Source organism: Meles meles, chromosome 2 (genome assembly GCF_922984935.1).
Source record: "Meles meles chromosome 2, mMelMel3.1 paternal haplotype, whole genome shotgun sequence".
Lineage (NCBI taxonomy): Eukaryota > Metazoa > Chordata > Mammalia > Carnivora > Mustelidae > Meles > Meles meles.
Window position 1 is genome coordinate 190,429,541 of NC_060067.1, and position 23,090 is coordinate 190,452,630.

A 23,090-nucleotide genomic window follows, 5' to 3' on the forward strand; every position below is an offset into this window, starting at 1 on the left:
GCCGTTAATGGAGGGATTAAATTCCTCCAGACAGGACAGCTAGAGAAAATTTACCATTACCCTTTAAGAGGTAAGAATGAGGCTGAGGAAGACCCCTCACCTTCCCTCACCTTCCTCCCCCGCAGCTTGTTGGTTGCAGACCACGAAGATGCCTTTGCCCATAAAAGTTCTGAGTTACTTAAGGGTCAGCTATAACCCAAATAATCACTTCATTCAGCAATATACGGTGTCACCACCATGCTTCCTCATTGCTATTTCTTTTTTAAAAGGAATTTATTTATACATATAGTTATTACTTAGAGAGCACCTGCGCACACACGAGTTGGGAATGGGGCACAAGAAGAAACAAAGTCTCAAGCCAACTGGTGCTCAGTGCTGTGCCTACCCAGGGTTCAATCTCATGACCTTGGGATGACAACCCAAGCTGAGATCAAGTGTCACGTGCCTAACTGAGTAAGCCTCCCACACACCCGATTGCCATTTCTAAGAGACTATGCCAGTAATTATTCCCCAGACTTTTCTAATATTTTGTTTCTAACTGTCCTAATGCTTGAACAGAAAGGATCCCCTTGGGATTCTGTAGTTACTTGAGCCTGGTCTTTAGACACTTTTATAATTTTTTGATTTATCAACAGTCCTAGCTGAATGGCAAATGAAAATAAGTGTCTCCTGTTTGTTTTTGTTTTTTTTTTTTCCCACTGCCGCCTACTCTTCTTTTATAGTCTAGCTTTTTATCAAGGCTGCGAACAATGGCCAGGAATACAATATTTCATTAATTTGCTCTTTTTCCTTTATGCCTTGTCTATCCGCTTAGTCATTTCCACCAGATCTGGAAGGATTTCCTAAAAATTCCACTGATAAGACTTATCCCAGTAATATCCTTTGGGTTTTCACGATTTCATACAAAGGTTGGTAGGCAGCTAACTTGGCATCAGGCCCTCATCATATTTTGCCTGTATTTCTTGCCAAAAGGATAATAAATGGCTATTGTGATTGGTGGATATGAAACATAACCCTGTTTAATGCACAAAATCTGGAATAACTTGAAGGATCACATTGTCAAATCAGACACACACAAACCAGAGATTTTACCTGGTATCAAGCTTTACCAATAAAGAATTTGAGTAATCCTGAGCCTCAGGCAAAGGAAGGAGGTCCAGGACCTCCAATACAGTTCCCCACAAGGGTAAGCTCTGCCATTCTTAACATGAGGCTTTCACACTTACTGCAGACATCACCATTTCTAACCAGGACTGAGGTAAGCAGTAGCACAGACAAACAGATAACTTTCAAACAAGCAACATCAGGTTGAATACACCAATTTTTTCCCCCATTCTGTTGGGAAAAATAGAGTCCTATAACTGTAAGAGCAGACTAGAAAATGTAGTCTCTGGCGTCTCTAAGGTGATGATATGCCAGGCCAAAACTTGATCCTTGTGTGTAGGCTAGAATAGGCCAGGTCAGGCCGTGATAACAGGCAAGCCTCAACTCTCAGTGGCTTAAAAGAACAATTTTAATTTTTGCCCATTCTCCATGTCCATTACGGGTCAACTGGGAACTCTGTTCAATACTTGCTCTGTGTCCTTCCTTTGAGAGCCTCACGGCTTGTACAGATCTCTGAATCTATGCCAGATGCTGCAATAAGGACAAAAAAAAAAAAAAATCTTAAGAGTCTTTCACTTATATGGTCTGGCCCAGTAGTGAGGCATCTCACTTCTATCAAAAGTTCATTGGCCAAAATAAAATAAGATAAAATAATAAAATAAAATAAAACTATTGGCTGGAACCATTCTCAAAGTCTTTGCACCCGGGAGATAGCGAGCTCTTAATATTCAGTAAGCAGCAATGTTTACCACAGTCTAGAAAAGGTGAAAAATGGATTTGGTTTATGACTAACAATATTGAACACTGGCTGTCCCTGCATCTAAAAGAGGTGATCAATATAATTTTTTAAAAGTTAGATGCAAATAATAAGCTTTCACATTTTAGGATTCATATGATTTGAGAAGAGAGAATTTTTGTAGAGGATAGTTGATAATTGCCGGTCTTTTACCCAACATCATATCAACCCCAAGATTAGGGATAAATATTAAGGATAAACTTCCTCCTCACTGGATCATATGGTTTGGAAGAACTGAGTTTTTACGTAAATTCGATGATGGACATTTATTGGTCTAAATCAATCAGCACAATGTTACCTACTTGATTGTACTGATTTGATTCAGAACAGGCATGTAACAAATAAGTCCAACTGGCATAAAATCAGAATTTTAATTTTAGAGTTGAGGGAGAGACACAGTCTTAAATATAGACAAGAAAGAGGTAGCCTTGGCAAATGTTAGCACCCATCTTTTTGAAAGGGGCCACCCACACATGAAAATTTTTATTTTTTATATTCTTCAGCTGCTAGATGAAATCAACCTTAAAGTTGTATTACTTAATAGAGTTCAGACGGAATATTCTGTTACAGCATAAAGTCCTCAACAATCAATTTGGCCTATAAGGTTTTAGCAACTTGATTGATACAATCATAAGAAAATGAGGGTTTATAAATCAAAATAAAGGAATGCTACTTACAAAGAAGTGACAACTTCTTTTCTAAGAGCTTCTCTTAGCAACTGTGCTGGAAAATAATTTGATGAAATAAACCGATCCACTACTTTTAACCCGTATCTCTGTGTTTTGCCAAGTTTTCCCATAGGAGAACTAAATGACTCCATTAATTACAGAGGAGAACATTTAGAATTCTTCAGATCATCTGACATAAAGATAACAGAAATAAATAGAACATAGAAATAGAAAGATAGGGGCTAGCAAACGTTGCAGAAATCTGTAGGCTATGCAATTGACTCTTTGCTATAAGCCGCTGACCCCTCCACAGTCTTCTAACCTGATAAGTGTTTCATATCAGAGATTTATTTTTGTAAATGAGTTCCACCTCAGGGTTTAGGTAGTGTAAAAAGCAAAGCTCCACATAGGGAAGCCAGAGCCCAAGAAGCAGTGAAGGCCAAGAGAAAAGTGCACCTCAACCTCAAGAATTAGCAGAAGTGTGTGTGAGGGCTTTGGACTGAGGCATGATGAAAGTTGGAAAGAGAGATGTTCAGGTGTTCCAAGAAATTGAAACATCTAGATTACTTTGCAAGTTACATGCATAGAATGATTTTACTTTTTCTATATTCTTCATTCCCACATTCAACATAAGGGAGCAAATATTTCTCTCTTTTCCCACCGAGGAGGACTAAGACCAGCAGTGATTGTTCACAAAGCCAAACACATGCATAGTGTGTACACACCGATGAGAAGTCGTGGTCCAAAAGTATGCTTTCAGTGAGCAAGGCCAGGAGTTAGGAGACTTAGATGATCTCCAGATTTACCATTAATTAGCACAGGGAGTCTTCCTGGGCTTTATACATGAGGGCATAGCATAAAGTCACCCTTGACTCTACAAATCTATGCATATAAGTAACTTGAATATGTGACGTTTAATAATTGTCTCATGTCTACTGTCCATGCCAGTTACTCTGCCAACCTGGGACAATATGCTATTAAGCTATTTGTATATAGCATTCTAACTTTCAATTCCGTTTCCATACACCCAATATTCTCCTTGTAAAAAATCTTGTGCAGTAGGATGATCAATTAATAGCATGCCCATTTCCCTGATAAGGAAACTGAGCTAGAATGAGAGCACGGGATTTGCCCAGTGTTGGGTGATCAATAAATGGCTCAGCCAAACTAGAAGCCAAGACTTTTTATTCCAACCTAGGATGCCGAAACAATAATTAAGTAGCAAAAACTTTTTATTGTCCCAGAAAGAATAATGAGTGATAGAATAAGTGCCCTTTGATGCTATGAACCAAAATAGAGTTATCCTGGAGAAGCAAAAATGCTTAAAAAGAGAATAATTTTGGGGGTGCCTGGGGGGCTCAGTGCATTAAAGCCTCTGCCTTGGGCTCAGGTCATGATCCCAGGGTCCTGGGATGAAGCCCCACATCGGGCTCTCTGCTCTGCGGGGAGCCTGCTTCCTCTTCTCTCTCTCTCTCTGTCTGTCTCTCTGCCTACTTGTGATCTCTGCCTATCAAGTAAATGGATAAAATCTTAAAAAAGAGAGAGAGAATAATTTTGTTCAGGCAGACAAGTTTGCAACACATATATTCCAGCATTTTTATGATTTTATATAATATCTCAGGTCTGACTAAAGTAAACCACAGTCATAAACTACAGTGCCTGAACTTCAGTAAATTTTTAAAAATATATCACCAACCACAGATTAATCCCCAAGGTCAATGAGCACTCTTAGAAACACAGGAGAGCAGTCCAGAGACACTCCAAGAGAGCAAGCACATCAAGACGGCAAGTAGTGACAGGTGAGATGCCGTGGGGATCAATATGAAAACCACTTTGGCTCACTTTTTTTCAAAGACTAGGGAAAAAGCAAGCAGTAAAAACAACGAAGTTTACACATGCTAAAAAAGGAAAAAGAAAATAAGGAAAGCAAATCTTGAAGGGAGGGGATCCGCTAGGAGAGGATACCTGAATTCAGAATAACTTGGTCAGAACTGAAGCCCTGAGAGATAATTTACTGACTAATGTAACTCAGCTTGAGTAAATAAATACGAAATGAGAAGGCTACTGACAAATACAGCATAACAAGCTAGATGCAGCAATTATGAGCAGAATCCTGTATCCTCTTGCGGTTTTTCGGGTACCCAAGGACGGAGCGCTATAGTAAATAACGTAGACACCAGATCACTGCCTGAGAGCGGAAGCATCGAGCATCAATCTTGACTGTTTGAGATGCAGAATACAAAGGGGTACGGTTCCCTAACTCTGTTGCCAAGTCCACAAGTTCCTGGTTTTATTTTTGCAAGATTTTAATTTTTGCCTGCTGTCACTTTTCACTTGCAAATTTTTTTATTTCAAATTTTTTAATTTATTTCAATGAAAATGGAAGGAAATTTGAATTTATCTTGTCCAACAGCTTTGCTTTATATCTGGAGGAGACTGAGGCTCCACATCAATTCTCTCTCAATTTCAGAGATGGATTATATGGTCGCTTTGGTCCTATCAGTATCCCTGAAACTTAAGAATGTGTGAATCTAGGGCATCTGGGTGGCTCAGTCGGTTAAGCCTCTGACTTTGGCTCAGGTCATGATCCCAGGGTCCTGGGATCGAGCCCCACATCAGGGTCTCTGCTCGGCAGGGAGCCTGCTTCCCCCCTCTCTGCCTGCCTCTGCCTACTTGTGATCTCTGTCAAATAAATAAATAAAATCTTTTTTAAAAAAATGCGTGACCCTCACTCCACATGTCTGTCTAGGACTATAACCTCATCGTGTAAGGCAGTAACAAGGAAGCACCTTCTACAGTACAGACCCCTAATCCATGCTACAGAGATTCTTAAATTTATTCCAAGGGTCTATAATACAAATGCAATGTCTACATTCTTAACCATAATGAACATTATTTTTGTACCTATACTCAGTAAATGGAATTAATATTTCAACCAGAATTAGAAATGCCAGATTGAGTCACTTCCTCAAGAAAACGTTCCTTGCTACAATTCCAAAATTCCCTTACAATTTATCACAGCGCTTGTTACAACCATGCTATGTCTAATCCCACTTCTGCATCAAAGCTACTCCTGCTAAATAAAAATAAAACCACTTTTTGTCCCTTTCCATGAGGAAGAGGACAAGAATCCTTGGAGGTGACCCCAAGAGTTAGCAGAAATCCAAAAGCACTGAGAAAATAGCTCCATTTTATCCTTGTGACAGCAGCACCTCCTAAAAAAGCATTCGGGGTGGAAGGGCAATGGAAAGTAGAAGTTTGGGGGGAGCTTTTGTGAAGGATGTGGAACATGAAATTGGGCGTTGCTGGAAATCTCTATAAAGAGCAGGCTTCGCTGCAAACATTGCTTGCCATCCCCTCTCTCCTCTACCTTCCAAGTCCACTGAAACTCCATCAAGTAGTAGTAGATCTAGCCGGATGTGGAACATCTGACAAGAAGAAGAGACCAGGATGGGTGCCTGGGTGGCTCAGTTGGTTAGGCATCAGACTTGATTTTCGCTCAGGCCGTGACCTCAGGGTCATGAAATCAAGCTGCAATTTGGGCTCCCTGCTCAGTGTGGAATCTGCTTGGGATTCTCTCTCTCCCTCTCCCACTGCCCCTCCCCCTGCTTGAGCACATGCACTAAAGGAAGGAAGGAAGGAAGGAAGGAAGAATATATATAAAATCTTAAAAAACAACAACAACACGCACACACAGTAAGAGACCAATATTAGCTAACTGAGCCAGAAAGTCTACCCCCTCCCCACCTCCTAAGAGGGCAGCCTCTATTTAGCTTATATGGTAATGGGGACCTCACATGGAAAACCTTAACCTCTATTTTTTAAAGAAAAGCTGCAAATATGATTTTTTATGTAACCTATAGAAGTTTTAAGACATCAGCAATCAATTCAGTCTTGTTTCTTTTTTATTCACTTGACCTGTTTATTCCTGATGTGCTTTTAGAGGCAACTGATGGTAGTATTTATAGAACCAGAAGGCTCAGTCTTATTTTTAAGGCACTGTATTGGCCAAACAGCATTTGTCTGCAAGCCACTTGGGCCAGAATACATTCACATAGGCAACTAATCAGCAATGTATCCTGGCCCAAATTCTAAGTTGTAATATAAAAATAAATCTACTCCAAGCCATAATGTGTTAAGAGAATCTGTTTCTTTTTTTAATAGACCTTATGATGACTTTGGAGGACACATAAACTCAATGGGGTCTGTAGGACACACTGTTTCCCAAAACTATTAGGGTAATGAAAGTGGAATTTTTCTGATTCATCATTAGAATTTGTTAAAAGAGTTACAAGAGGCCTATAATCATTCAGATCACCTGACACCTGATTTTAATTTTTACTTCCACGAAAAAAGAGGAAAATTAGACTTAGATTTTTAAGTAAAATTAGCACCCTACTAAAAGAATTAGCACCCTACCGAAAGATGTCCTAAGTACATTCATTCTCAAAATAAAGTATGGGCCACTATAAATTATCAAATTCTATTTGAGCATCAGATCCTCAAAGAGAATTAATCCTCATGTATGAAACCAATGTTCACAATGAGACCATTATTTTTAATATGAGATCTTGTAAGTTGATGGGCAAGGAAATGGAAAGTATAAAAGTGACATCCTTCAGCCAAGAAGGGTGACTCTCGGGTGAACAAAATTTCTGTAGCGAAAATGTAAAAGGGGCACCTGGGTGGCTCAGCTGGTTAAGCAACTGAGTCTTGACTTCCGATCAGGTCATGATCTCCTGGTCAGAATCAAACAGTGTAGGACTCTGTGCTCAGCAGGGGAGTCTGCCTGAGATTCTCTCTCTCCTCTCCCTCTGCCCTTCCCCCTGTTCACACACATGCTCTCTGTCTTACTCTCTTTCTCAAATAAATTAATTAAATATAAAAGCTTTACTATAAATATTATTTTAACCTTAGTTGGAATAACATTTCTTGATCTGACACTTGTATTAATCAATGTATGAATTAAAAATCAACTCTATAAAAGCTAGGTTTTTAAAATTTATTTTATTGTTTTTATCCTCTTCCTCTATTTCTTACATACACACTAAGCCAAAGAGAAATATTTAGGTGTAGAGTGTTTATTCTTTTCTGTTCTTCAAACATATCTCTCAAAAGAGTATGAAAGTAAAGTATAAAGAATAAGAGTAAGAGGGACAAGAACTTGTCAGTATCTAATTTGTAAGTGTTACCCTGAAATTAGTATCATTATACTAATTATTGCATTTCCATGATACCATAGGCTTAGCATCCAAAAAAGATTAGTTTGGAGTCAGAAAAACCAGGTGTCAGTGATAACTGTTATAATAAAAATATACAGTTTGACTTACAGTATAGTTTTTAAACTGCTGCCAATTCTTACTGTGATTTCTCATAGTAACAGGTGGGAAAGTAGGAAGATATTGCTAGTTTTCCCCAATATTTATTCCCTCCTCACTAAAACCAAAAACAAACCCTTGCTTTGTGTCTGAGTGCATTATTGCTCAGAATAAAGGCTACCTTCTCATACGCCTTTGCACCCAGGTGTAGTCATTTTGCCAATTTCTGCTCAAGGGGATGTGATCATAAGTGATTTGTGCAACTTTTGAGCCACACCGTTAAAACGAAGTATATCCTCCCCTCATCTTTTCACCATTTGTTTAGGTGGAATGCAGACAAGGTGATAGGCCACCTTGAACTCTGTGATAAAAGGCAATGCCCCAGAGATAGTGTAGTAATGATGTGAAACAAACCGGAATCCCTGGTACAAGGCCATCTTTGTGCCACCCACCCTCACCTAGTTATAGCCTGATCACATGCAGGGCAAATTTAGATCTATATCACAGTAACCGAATATCCTAACAAATGCAAAATTTGATTATAAAAAAAAATCAAGAATAACTAGCAATTATCATCCAGAAGTCAGTTGCAACAACAGAAACCACAAAAAAGGAAAACTAGTCTTTATTATGCCATGGGGATTCATGTGGGGAAAATTATCTACAGCTGAGCTTGGACACATTATGTGAGAAAATCACAAAATTGGTATGTATTCATTGTTTCTAGGCACTTCCAACACATTTGAACAAGAAATGACTAAGATTAATGCTACCGAGTGTATATGCTCAAATTGAAAAGACTTTGGCTCTTTTCTAGGTAGGGTTTCTCAGTCTACCATCTGAAACTAAGGTGACCAAGAATCTGGGACATTGCAGAATTAATAAAGCCAGCTGAAATAATTTTAAGAAGTGGCTCTGGAAAGATAATTTTCACAAGAAATAAGTCTATGGCCCAGAAGTTTTCTCCCGTACAAGCCAAACAATGTAAGCCAACGGAGCAGCTAAAAACCAGAGTAAGATTACCCCCCTCATCACCTCAGTCTATTTTCAGATGGCTGGTTCTCTCTTTATGTTCACTCTGGACATCACTATGCAGAGTAATTGATAAGGAAGAACCTTCCAGACTATAGTATCTGAGATCACAGAGAGCAATGAACAAAATAGATTCTTCCAGGGAGCAAACCATATAGCCTAACCAAGGAATTTCCTCAACTGCTAGCTCATGGCTCTTCTATTCCTGTCCAGTAGTCTGTGGTATTTTATATGGATCATTGATTGCTGGTATTTTCCATTCTTGCCTTTTCCAAGTAGTAGCTCGAAGCGTGGTTTTCCTGTTCCATCATCATTATATATTGGATGTGTTGGGGGGCAGATAACATGTCATTTAATTTGGAGGTAATGTACTTGGAGGACCACCTCTCTCACATTTCCAAGATTTTAAGTTGAAGATGGCCCTGGTACAGAAATTTGGATTGTCTTTCTTGGGGACTGTGTTCTTTACATGGGAAGAAGAGAATGCATCTTTATTTGTGGTCAAAAGGATGCATTTTGGTAAAGACTATTTGTTTCCAAATACCTACACTTCCCTTATCTGAGGGTAATAGAAAATTAGATTCATCAATAGGCTTTTTGGCTGCCATTTTTAGTTGCCATAATCTTTCTAAATTTCTCAATATCCCCAAGATCATTATGACAAAGGCTTGGCCAATGGTAAAACAAATCTAAATGCCCATTGACTGGTGAATGGATAAATGAAATGCAGGCACGCCCATATAATGGAATATTATCCTACAATAAAAACAAATAAGGTCCTGATACATACTACAACAGAGATGAACCTTGAAAACATTCTGCTAAGCAAAAGAAGGAAGTCACAAAAGCCCACATATTGCATGACTCCATTTTTATGAAATGTCCAAAATAGGCAAACCCATAGAAAGAGAAAATAATCAATTTTAGAGTTATTTTTTAAAAAAGAGAAGACAAAAAAAATAAAAGTAATAATTTTGTTGCTAGGGGAAGGAGGTAGTTGTTTTTTTGGTGGGGGTTGTTGGAAAAGTCTGGAATTAGGTAGTGGTGATGGTTGCACAATTCTGCATTTACCAAAAACCACTGAATTACATATTCTATAATTCTTTAAAAGATTTTCTTTCTTTATTTATTTGAGAGAGAGATCATGAGCAGGGGGTGGGGCAGAGGGAGAGGGAGACTCCCTGCTAAGCTGGGAGCCCGATGCGGGGCTCAATCCCAGGACCCTGGGATCATGACATGAGCTGAAGGCAGATGCTTAACCAGCTATGCAGGTGACCCCACATTCTATAATTTTTAATGTAAGTGTTATGTTAATGTTAATTATATCTCAATTAAAAAAAGAAGAAGAAGAAGAAATAAACAGGCAACTTCCAGGTCTTGTTAAGTAGGGGCATGCCCTCTGTTTCTCTTCCCTTCAGCTCCCAGGCTGGAATGGGTCACGCTAATAGGAATTGTCTTGGGTATGAGGATGAAGACAACTCACTAAGCAGAGTAAGACAGAAGCAGCTTTAGGTCTGACACCACCATGTTAACCAACCAATCCTAGACAGCATCTTCCTAGACAGTCAAGGTGGAAGATAATTACAATTCAGTTTAGCATAAGCCCTTGTTTTTTAGCGTGAATGTTCTAGAACACAACCCTTTATTGTATTTCAGGAATTAAAAGGAAAATGACATAACTAATTGCTTTTAAATTGTCACTATTATCTTTTAACTTCTGTCCAACCATCCATACAGAGGCTGAGATTCCAAGTGGAAAGCGTTTCAAGAGAGGCAGAGTAGTGCTGTGTCTGGTGTGTAAGCTTTGATGTTAGACAACGCTAGACCAGAGTCCATCTCTGACATTCACTCCCCATATGACTAAGCTACTTAATCCCTCAAACCACATTTTTCTCACCTGGAAAAGGAAAATAATATCAGCTTGATGCCTAACCGAGAGCAAGGGCTCAATAAATGGCAGATTTTTTAAAAAAGAAATAGCACTCGCTCTTGGGGTATAGTTTGAGGCTTTGATTTTTCTTCCTATATGTAAATTTTTCTCCAGGGAAATTGTTACTTTTATTTCTTTATCTTCCACTCTTTAAATTCTCCATAGCTCTAAAATTGATTGCTGACCCTACAATAAAAAATGATTAATGACTAGGAAGTGAATAGTAATCAACGGTTATGATTTGCTACAGCTAATAGTATTAGTAACTAAATGAACAGGCAGAATAAATCAGATATATTTGTAATATACTGTTTTTTAAAGCAGTTCAAATTAGATGGCCTTTTATATACACCGTCTGGGGATAACAGTACTCTTGAAAAGTTGCTATGCGTGCCCATGAGACTTGCAGACACCAAACTGCGGTCTCCAAAAACCTGTGCCGTTCAGCCCTGCTGTATGATGCCAAGTCGCAGTTGGCAGCGATGGGGGAAGAAGAGCTAAATTGCTGTACTGCCTGACACTTTTGCATGAACCTTAAATGAACAACTCATCTCTTGAGCTCAATATGCTGTAAGCTTGTCACCCAATGAAACCTAAGGAAATACTGTCTGATCAAGAAATTTTCCTTGCCCAGATAGTAAACATTATGTCAAATATGCATTAAACTCATGGGTAAGCTCAACATTTTATGAGGCACTGATTATTCAGACTGAATACTGTCTATTCTAATTCATTACAATATTGTTAAATCAATTTATGTGTCTGAAGGTTCTGATTCAAGATTTGGATTTCTATAGATTATTTTTGCATAAATATCATAAATTGCATTATCATATTGAGAAAGGAAGACTCGTGGAGTATAATCAGAAAACAAATTCAGGGGATTTCCCCATTTCCTTATTACCCTGAACGAAGACTAGGGTAGGTCCATGGCTTCTTAAGTCACTATTAGGTCATCAAAGCAGTTCTTGTTCAACAGAATCAGTTGGACGTTCAAGTCAGCATAATAACTAATAAACTGAAACTTCATTTAAATATGTAGATTTGGAGTGCCTGAATGGCTCAGCAGTTAAGTGTCTGCTTTCAGCTCAGGTCATGATCCCAGGGTCCTGGGATCAAGCCCTGTGTTACGCTCCTCACTCAGAGGTGAGAGGGGAACCTGTTTCTCCCTCTGACCCTGGCCCTGCTTGTGCTCTCTCACTCTCGCTCTGCACTTTCTCTCTCAAATAAATAAAAAATTTTTTAAATACCAAATAAATAAAAATTTTTAGAATATCAAATAAATAAATATATAATGTAAATATATAAATATTTTAATATTTTAATATATAAATACATGTTTTATATTATATATTTAATATATAAATATTTTAATAAATATATGAATAAGTATATATAAATATACAATGGAATATTATTCAGCCATCAGAAAGGATGAATACCTATCTTTTGCATTGACATGGATGAAACTGGAGGGATTATTCTAAGTGAAATAAGTCAAACAGGGAAAGGAAATTATATGATTTCACTCATATGTAAAACATAAGGAAGAGTGCAGAGAACATTAGGGGAAGGGAGGGAAAACTGAACAAGAAGAAATCAGAGAGAGAGACAAACCATGAGAGATTCTGGACTCTGGGAAAGAAACTGAGGGTTACAGAAGGGAGAGGGGTGAGAGAGGTGGGGTAACCATGTGATGGCTATTAAGGAGCGCACATATTCTGATGAGCACTGGGTGTTATACACAACTGATGAATCATTGAACACTACATCAAAAACTAATGTTGTACTTTATGTTGCCTAACTGAACATAATTTTAAAAAAATGTAGATTGTTCATGATGCAGTAACGAAGAACAGATTCAATTTATTTGTCCTCCTTACTCCTTTCTCAACTTTTATTTTTTTAAAAGATTTTATTTATTTATTTGACAGAGAGAGAGAGATCACAAGTAGGCAGAGAGGCAGGCAGAGGCGGGGAGAAGCAGGCTCCCTGTTGAGCAGAGAGCCCGATGCGGGGCTAGATCCCAGGACCCTGGGATCATGACCTAAGCCGAAGGCAGAGGCTTAACCCACTGAGCCACCTGATGCCCCCTTTCTCAACTTTTATTAATGATGGCTCTTTGACCCTTCAGGATGGAGGAGTGGGAAGGAGCAGGGAGAAGTCCAAAAAATGGTGAGCATTTCTTCTTTGGCTCTTTTGGATGTTACAGTGATCTACCCTGGTGGCATCTAGGACTAGAGACTTTCAAAGGGGATGCTTCCCTCCTGGGAGATCAGTCATTTGAAGTTTTCTTGATCAATGCGTAATTATGTATTTATTCCAGTTGGCCATAAGCACATAATTTCTCAGAGCCTGGAAATCTGATGGTCCTTCTATTTTTATTTTTATTTTTATTGATTGATTGATTGATTGATTGATGCTGAGGTCTTTTGCTTCTCAAGGCTGCCCTCTTGCAGAGAAAATAAAACAACTCCACTCCATGTATTTCACAATGATGCCCCCCCCACCCGCAAGTGCACAGGAGAGACCAAAGCATCCTGTGCTCTGTCACTCTCTAGATGATCAGGAAACGCTTTCCTTCTGCCATCAGAACAACTAACCAATCATATGTTTTCACCCTTTAGATCTGTGAGGTATGAATTAGACATCAGTTGAGTGTGTCCTCCCAGCTCTAGGGACATGGGTCAAACTTTCTGAGTGGGTTCATTAAGTCCCTCTCCCAAGTCTGGAGGCAAAGAGGTCTGACAACACACTGACAGAGCTCTCCCAAGGCTTCCTTAAATTCCCATTTATTTCCCCAAATTATTGCATCGGCTACAAGTCAGTCTTCAGCTGTGATAGCACAACTAGTTAGGAAACCTCCTTGAAAGTTCTGCGGGGCCTCACACCTCATTTTAAAATGCTGCAGCTGTGGCCTAGAGACCTTCACTGAAACTCTGACTGGAAAAGTTCTGGTTCAACATTATTTATGTAAATATTTTTCTTTCTCTCTTCAATCTTTTTTTTTTTTTTTTTCATCTCATCAGTCCCGTTTGTTTTCATGGTTCGACTTTGGCTACTAGGAGACCTAGTAGTACTACCCATACTTCCTCTATGGGGAGTTAGAAGGATGGATGGTGCTGAGATGTGGGACATAGGTCCGTGAAATACAGCCTTGACATCACTGTAACTCTTCATGGAAAATATATTGTCCTAGTCATCTTGGGCTACCATAAAAAAGTAGCAAAGACTGAGAACCTTCAAAAACAGACACTTATTTTCTCATAACTCTGGAGGATAGAAGTCTGAGATCACGGTGTTGGAAAGGTTGGTTTCTTTGGAGACCTCTCTTCTTGGCTTGGAGATGGCTGTTTTCCCCCCTTGTCTTCTTGTAGATTTAACTCTGAGCCTATTTCAAATTTCCTCTTCTTATGGTCAACCTGGATTAAGGCCCACCCTACTGATTTCGTTTTAACTCAACTATCCTTTTAAAGACCTTAATTCCAAATACAGTTATATTTTGAGGTACTTGGAATTAAGACTTTAACATATCAGTTTTTATGGGATAAAACTTAGCCCATAACTAATAGCAAAATAACCATCACTTAACAGAGATTGATTACTATTTAGAACACAACTTTTAAAAAATTATCAACCCAAGGTGCCTCATTAGTGCAGCAGGTAGCGCGTCAGTCTCATAAAAAAAGATCACCCAAATCATCTCTTTTTTTTAAGATTTTATTTATTTGACAGAGAGAGAGATAGCGAGAGAGGGAATACAAGCTGGAGGGCGGGGGCAATGGGAGAGGGAGAAGCAGGCTTCCCACTGAGCAGGGAGCCCGATGCAGGGCTCCATCCCAAGACCCTGAGATCTGACCTGAGCTAAAGGCGAACGCTTAACGACTGAGCCACTCAGGCATCCCACCCCAAATCATCTTGAAACAAATACACCACTAATATATACATATATATAAATACCCACATATATACATGTATATCCTGTGCTATAAGCTATTATATCCTTCATTATCTTCATAAACAAGAGTTTATTTTTCCAAGTTTTACTTTCTGTATCAACTCAGAAAGCATTAGCTAGCTTTTCTCATACTCTTTCCAAACAAATATTTTCTAAGTGTATAATAAACCTAATACTATGCCCACCATCATCCCATCCACCCTTCCCCACACCCCCACCAAAAAGAAACAGTTAATAAAACAGACTTAAAAATATTTAGCTTTTATTTACCTCACTAAATCTTGGTTTTCTCCATTATGACATTGGTGTGATAATGGCTTTACCTTGCTGTGAGGCTTAGAAGAAGCTACTATGTAAGGTAAGTGTTTAGCCTCACACCCTGCACATAAGAAATTCTCAATAAATACTACTTCTTATTTTTATTATCAGTATTGCATACGTATTTGACCAAAACATTCACTTTAGTAATAATAAGTTTTGCATTTAAAATAATAAGGTTTGCATTTAAAGTAGTATAGAATATTTAAAAACAATTTGAAATACAAGCCATGCAAAATCTATGCAATAAAAAATACGACCTAACACCTTAGTTGATTAGTTCCTATTACAGGCATATTTACTGCCCTCTGGTGGCCACTGTCCTAACAACAGACCCATTACTAAAAAACGTGTAAAAAAATTTTGAAACATGGTCTTTTAGAAAATGTAATCAAACAATCAGAGGAATCATTAAACATAAGCAATTACACCCTTCCATTTGATTCTGAGAAACTAAAAAACCCTACCTTATAAAATTATAGCAATAGGAATTTGTATGCTTACAAAAGGATCCATTGGGGGAACTTTGAAACTACAGTCTTTACAACACTGTCGTTTTGCTGTCATCTGAACACTTTCCCAACAGAAATTTGAAAAAAGACTGAATTAGATCAGTGTTTTCATAGGGATTGTTTTCCTTACACATCTGGTCAAAGTTACATGGCTGCTTTTAAGGATGTCTTATTTTACATCATCATTATCATCTTTTCTTAACTGTCCATCTAGCCTAGTTTCAGCCCAATAGTAATTCACAATGTTTCTATAAAATTTTCATGTTAGTGTCAATATCCCAAACTTAAAATGATTAAAAAAAAAAACCCACAAAACATGACTTTGTGTTTTCCATTAAGGCACATCCATCAGTTTTGGTAATTAAAAAAAAAAATAGAAAAATTATAGAGAGATACGTAGAATTCTGGATTTAAGAGTTAACTGATTTTTAACTAATCCTAGAAAGCATCTTTAAAAAATTATTGAAGTTAAATATCTGGAAGAACCTGATACATGCCAGGGAACTTTCTCTCATTAATCTAAAGAAATTTTTTTCTTGCAATTTCTAATCAAGTAGTTTCTGTTATGAATTTTAAATATTAGTACATAATGATGTTTTCAATTTGTATAATTGAAGAGTATATTTCAGTGATCTTTTAAAAAATATTTTTATACTGTTGACATGGCTTAAATGAGCACCTTCTAAAAGTTAAGAAACGTGTACTAAATAATCTAGCAAGGCTTTCAAAACCTGACCTGTTTTATTTGTTTTTAACTAAAAAGATTTTTTATTTTTCCTGCTTCCTGTATAGAAGCCAGTCCATATATTTTTCTTAATGACAATTTTACACAGACCATATTGAAAGCAGCAATGTTTATTGTAATGGTTCAGCTCTCTTGCATGCAATTTAAATAATCTCTTCAATCTCTTCGTTTCTTCAATCTCCTTGTTTCGCTAATGTGAATTACTGCTATTATAATGACATTTTAAAAGGTGCACACAGGGGCGCCTGGGTGGCTCAGCGGGTTAAAGCCGCTGCCTTCGGCTCAGGTCATGATCCCAGATTCCTGGGATCGAGCCCCGCATTGGGCTCTCTGTTTGATGGGGAGCCTGCTTCTCTTCCTCTCTCTCTCTGCCTGCTTCTGCCTACTTGTGATCTCTGTCTGTCAAATAAATAAATAAAATCTTTAAAAAAAATTAAAAAAAACAAAATAAAAGGTGCACACATAGATGTAATAAGCTTTTAAAGCTCTTACACACCTATAAAACTTTTTACTAATAAAAAAATAAATGAGCAGTGTAGACAAAACTAATTCAAATTAAAATTAATCTCACATGGTCACTAAATTGCTGCTTGAAATTTAATATAATACTGTTCAGAGGCAGGTCCTTTGAAAGACAGCTGGTTCACCCCACTGTAAACTGGTTGAGGACTCAAGTCTCTCACTTTCCCTACCCTATTCAAACCCCTAGGAAAATTTGTTTCATGTTAAAAATCTCAACATTCCTTAAAACGTTGTTGATGGATAGGTCCTATGATTTTTCTATATTCAGTTTCTTATCCTCTCCTCTGAACTATAATCTGGCCTGTAGTATCTCCAGCAATAAGAATCTGATGAGTCATGAATTAACTGGAATGCCATCTCTATGTGTCTCATCTGTACGTATATGCTGCAATGCTGTCATTGGCTTCTTACTCAAATTACAATGTTGATAATGACAGTTAATTTATTAGGTCCCATGACCATTTGCTGATATATCTTTTATCAGTAGCAGTTTTAAAAGAGACCCACAAATTCTTTGACCACTCATTCCATTAAGTTATGGTGTCTATAACCCCTCCCTCTGAATCTTGGCTAGCCTTAGTGACTCAACAGAACAGAATCATAGAATTCAGCAGAAGTAACAGTGTGTGACTTCCAAGCTGGGCCACAAAAGTTGGTACTACTTCTCTGGTCACTGGAATTCTCATGCTTGGAGCCAGGAGCCATCATTAAGAACTGCTCCGAGGCTGCCATGCTTTGAAGAAGCCCAGTCCACCAGGGAAACCACTGGTGAGCGCTCTGGTTGAAAGATTCAGTTGCTCATTTTATTCACATTAAGCTTTGTGCATTAAATTTTATTTTGGAGCCACATAGCTTAGTATTATGTTGTTAAATCCTTCCCCCATTGATCAATTCACTTTCTGAGATTTTATCAAGAAAAATAGTTGACAGTAAAATAAAAATATTTCTAAAATACCAGTGTGGCTAAATCTTAATAGAGTAAGCTCAGGAGTGTTAACAAAACACAATCTGGTATAAAACATTGCCCGGAGGCCTTTGAGACCCCCCTGGAGGATCACTTGAAGAATCCAAACAAAAATCTTTTAAAAGGCTGATCCTCCATTCTGTGATGTGCTTAATGCTAAATATGTGTCTTTTTTCAAAAAGGATTAGAGACCGAAGGGACGTTTTTGGTTTGATACTTTTGACATGCATTATTAACTTAGTCATTTGGACTTCTTTGTGTTTAGCAACTCACCCAGGAAAACTTATAGGAATTACTGTATCCAAACAGCTGTAATTTGACTGAATTAAAAAGAAGATAAATTGGGGAGAGGTAACCGTTCCACCTTCCCATACCACTTAAACCTAGGTAGTTAAAAAACGTTATGCAGGCTTGAGTTTTAATATTTAATGAAAATAGAATGTTGGAATAAGCAAATTGTTCTACCCTAAAATTATGAGAGAGGATATTCTGAATCACTCTTGGCACCTGGTCCAGCCTTCTTAAACTTCCAAAATTATGATTATACAGACTCTGCCTTTCTTCAGGAGGCCAAAATTCCAAAAAGGAAGAATAAAATAAAATTATCCTCCTTGAAGTAAAGAGATGTTAGTTGATGATAATTGAAAACACCTTCCCTCTGTTTGTCCAAACATTTTATTCCTTTCATCATCCAAACATTCAACCAAATCTGTCTTCAAAGTACATGGATTATTATTACATAAATAGTTTTATTTTTTTTGTTTTGTTTTGTTTTTATCTAGTAGTGGTATGAAGTCATCTGTAAGCAAATCTAGCCCTAGAAAATTTGTTTCTTTGGGACTGGTGTATACAGGGCTCCAGGGACAACAGTGACTCCAAGCACAGGGCTGAGAAGCAAATGCTGCCCATTGAGTGGAATGCTCTCAGATGGAGACAACCTGAACCACAGGTCAGCCCCCGGTCTGGGGCGTGCAGGTTGGCTTCTGTGTGTGCTTGCACATGTGTGTGCACAGTGTGTGTTTCAACAAGCATCAGCGCAGTGTCTTGAATTCTTGTTTCTTTTTTTTTTAAGCTTTTTAATTTATTTATTTGACAGACAGAGATTACAAGTAGGCAGAGAGGCAGGCAGAAAGAGAGGAGAAAGCAGGCTCCCCGCCGAGCAGAGAACCCGATGTGGGGCTTGATCCCAGGACCCTGGGATCATTGACCTGAGCTGAAGGTAGAGGCTTAACCCACTGAGCCACCCAGGCGCCCCTTGAATTCTTGTTTCAAAGTGTTATCTGCTCAGCGTGAGCATGATCATGAGAAGCACACATTTCTAATATTTTGTTCTTCATGATGAGCAAAAATCAAAGGAAGCATGTCAACTGTTATTTACTTAGTATCAGGTATGTGCTTTTCTCATACTGGACTAAGTATTTTAGATAAAGCCTGATCAATCCTGAACACCCTGATTTGGCAGAAAAGAAAGTGAGCCTCACTGAGATGATGCGATTTGTCTTTCTGTAAAAATGATGGGATGCAGCAAAAAGGAGGGTTTGAACCTGGCTCTTTCTGACCTCAGTGTCACATTATACTACAAAATAATTTTAATGTGCAGTGATGGACCTAGTAAGATCATTTCATTTCCAGCAATAAAAATGTGACTGGGGTGCCTGGGTGGCTCAGTGGGTTAAGCATCTATTTCTTGATTTTGGCTCAGGTCATGATCTCAGGGTCAAGGGATGGAGCCCAGGTGGGACTCTACACTCAGTAGGAAGTCTGCTAGAGATTCTCTCCCTCTCCTTTTGCCCTCTTCCCCTCTCATTCTCTCTCAAATAAATAAATAAATTCTTTTATAAAATGTCACACAAAATCTCTGAAGAAAGTTCTACCAATACTATATTTTATTTAAATATGAAACAACTTACCTTGCATAAGTCCTCCAACTTAATTCTCTTAAAAATTCTCTTAATTCTCTGTAAAAATCCATCAATGTGTAGTTTCTCTGCCAGAGGTGAGAGTAACCTTATGCAGACTGGTCTATTTCTGGTGTCAAGGCTCTAAAACTTCATACTTGAAAATATATATTATTTATCCATATTATTTGAATTTCTGTTGTGAACATTTGAAAATGAAAATTTAAAAAATTCTTCAATTTTAAGTTAGATTGATCTGATATACTACTTATTAAACTGGAATATGCAAAAAATCTGTTTTTATAAAGTCATTGACAAATTTTCCTAAGTTAAGGCTTAAAAACAGAAACTATAATGCTATTATCCATTATTATGACAGATTAAAATATAGAAAATATTCAATTTTTAAAGAAATGTATTAATATATTTTAAAAGTAACAATCACTTTTTCCTTTATACTGTAATTTATATTTAATTTTTAATTATAATTTAAATAAATTTTACTGACATCATTGTATGTTAGAAAGTCAGTAAAAAAAAGTTTGCATTTTTTCTGGCCATAATTATTATTTTACTTCACCCCACGATTTTTTTTTTAATTCATTTATTTATTTTAGAGAGCAAGAGAGAGACATGGGCTCCCTACTGAGAGGGGAGCTGCAGTCAGGTCTCAATGCAGGACACTGAGGTCATGACCTGAGCTGAAATGAAGAGTTGGCTGTTTACCTGACTGAAACACCCTGGCACCCCTCCTCTCACAGTTATTATTGCAAATAATCATGTCATATAGTAAAACAAATACCAGCTCCATTAAACATGCCATTTCTGGGGCACCTGGGTGGCTCAGTGGGTTAAAGTCTCTGCCTTTGGCTCAGATCATGATCCCAGGGTCCTGGGATTGAGCCCCGTGTCGGTCTCTCTGCTCAGTAAGGAGCCTGCTTCCACCTCTCTCTCTCTCTGCCTGCTTCTCTGTCTACGTGTGATCTCTATCTGTCAAAAGAATAAATAAAATCTTTTTTTTTTAATGCCATTTCTGTGGGGTATAAAACATGTCTTTAATAAAGTCTTTTTCTATTTAGAGTAGCCAGAATGGATTCTGTTATTTGCAACAATGAACTCCAATCTATGTAAAAGGATATGAAAGGGATTTGTTTAAGAGATTTCAAAGGGCCAGAAGACATTGTGCAGAGCTGTGCTAACAGAGGGAAATGAAGGAACAGCAAGAGTCTTGTGATTATTATGTTTTGTCTCTAAGACTCAAATAATATTACAATTTCACCTCACATTGTTTTTAAATGATAGTAAATACTTCAGAGTCTACCCTTTCCAAATTTCCCTTTATCTGGAAGACCTCCATCCAGCCGAGTAGTGGCAGTAATGCTAAGTACGTAGAGGCTCATTTGTGTGTCATATGTTAAAGCAGATACTGAGTTCAGAAACAGGAATAAAGCATATATTTTTGCTTTCAGGGATTTATAAGTTATTTGGGCAGGAAGGCACATCCATTAAAAGGTAAAAATTAAAGTTGCTTGGCTCCAAGGGCAATATGCAAATTTGATAGGAATGCTCTAAGTATACTAAAATATTGAAAGTTTTTAAAATATGTATTATTATTAACTTCCCATTATTCAACATTCAGTTTTTCCATTAGGCACGATGTTCTATGCCTATCTGCTTTGTGTTATAAATAATAATAATAATGATAATAACTAACATTAATTGACCTTCTTTTGTGTTACTCTTTTGCGTGCAACATATACTTGAATTTACAAAGTCAGATTATTTTGAACCTTGAGGTAGCTTTCAAATGAAATCAATCATTCAGAAAATACAACCCAAAGTCTTGGAAGTACAATTTAGTAGGAGTAAATAAACTTATATTTCTTATGCTTTTTAAGCTTGATAAAAATATTTTTTTAAATATAATATTCTTTAAATGTATTTCTCCTTTTCTTGTGTTCTTATTTCCTGAACACATTCCACACTTTTGTATGGAACATCAAAACACTCTCCCTTTAACAGGTGTGGTATTCCAGATGCCCGCTCCCACACATATGACCCTCCAAATCCATGACCATGGAATGATTCCCTGCATCTCTGGGTTGTCTCCATCATTAGTGAAACTGTACGGATTATCATAAAATGCACAGGCTGTAAACTGCCCTGTGTGTATGAATGAACGGAAGTGTCATCTGAATTCTAAAAATCATTTTCACCAGGTGGAAGGTAACTGCTTCTTTACATAACTGATTTTACTTAATAGTTCATTTTTTTCCTCCACTCTGCTGTATCAAATAAAGGAGCTCATAAAGTTTAAATAAATGAATAAGTGCACTGACATTCCTCTCAAACAAATGCTTTTTAAAGGTAACACCTTTTATAATCAATATCATTTATCAATATATGATAATCAAATTGATTATCATATAATCAATTTATATCAATATCAATTTATAATCAATATCACTAACTTATGTGGATAGCTTTACGCATTATGGATTCATTTGATGTTCACGTTGGTGTTAGTTTTTCTGAAGGGCAATGATAAACAGGTAAACAAAATAAGGAGGTACACTTTTGAAAAGACAAAAAGATCACAGCTTTAATAAAATAATTCACCCATTTGGTAGTCAACCAAAGTGGAGATACTAAATGCTGAAAGGCCCAGGGCCCAATATTTAGAAATAACTAAGAAAGTGAGTATCCAATCTTTGAGTATCTCTGCTTATTCTCTCAAAACTGAGGCTTATGTAGGAGGTCAAAGTTTGGAAGTAAAATTATATTACACCAAAATACATTCTCAGCAATTCCTGTGTCTGCTTCTTGAGCTTTTCCACCCCTCATCTCCTTTGCCACACAAATGTCTAAATACATTTGAACTCCTAGCCCTGCTCTTCCCTTCAAAGCTTCTCATCATAAGGCAACAGATCAATTCATTTAGTCAAAGAATAAAATAAATAATAACACAAGTGTGTGTGTGTATTCCCCATTCATATAAGGTGTTTGCATTTTTTAAAGTTATGCCCATAAGTCCATTGAGATTGGCCCAAACCAAGATTACAAGGTTAAGTCTTTTCACAAGGAGAAAATTTCTAAGAAAATTCTAAGATTTGAATTTCAGAGAAGAGCAGTTGAGCTCCTGCTCCAGGGAAAATACTACTTTCACTTTGCAGGTTTAACCAGAATCTGATTCCCATCCTCATTCCCACCTCAAAACTATCATTACCTTGAACCTTCATTATTCCCCATAAACAAGAGGAAGACAGACTTTCTCATGTCAACCACTGCAACTTCTGGTTATTCCCCCTCAACCCGAGTTAAATGC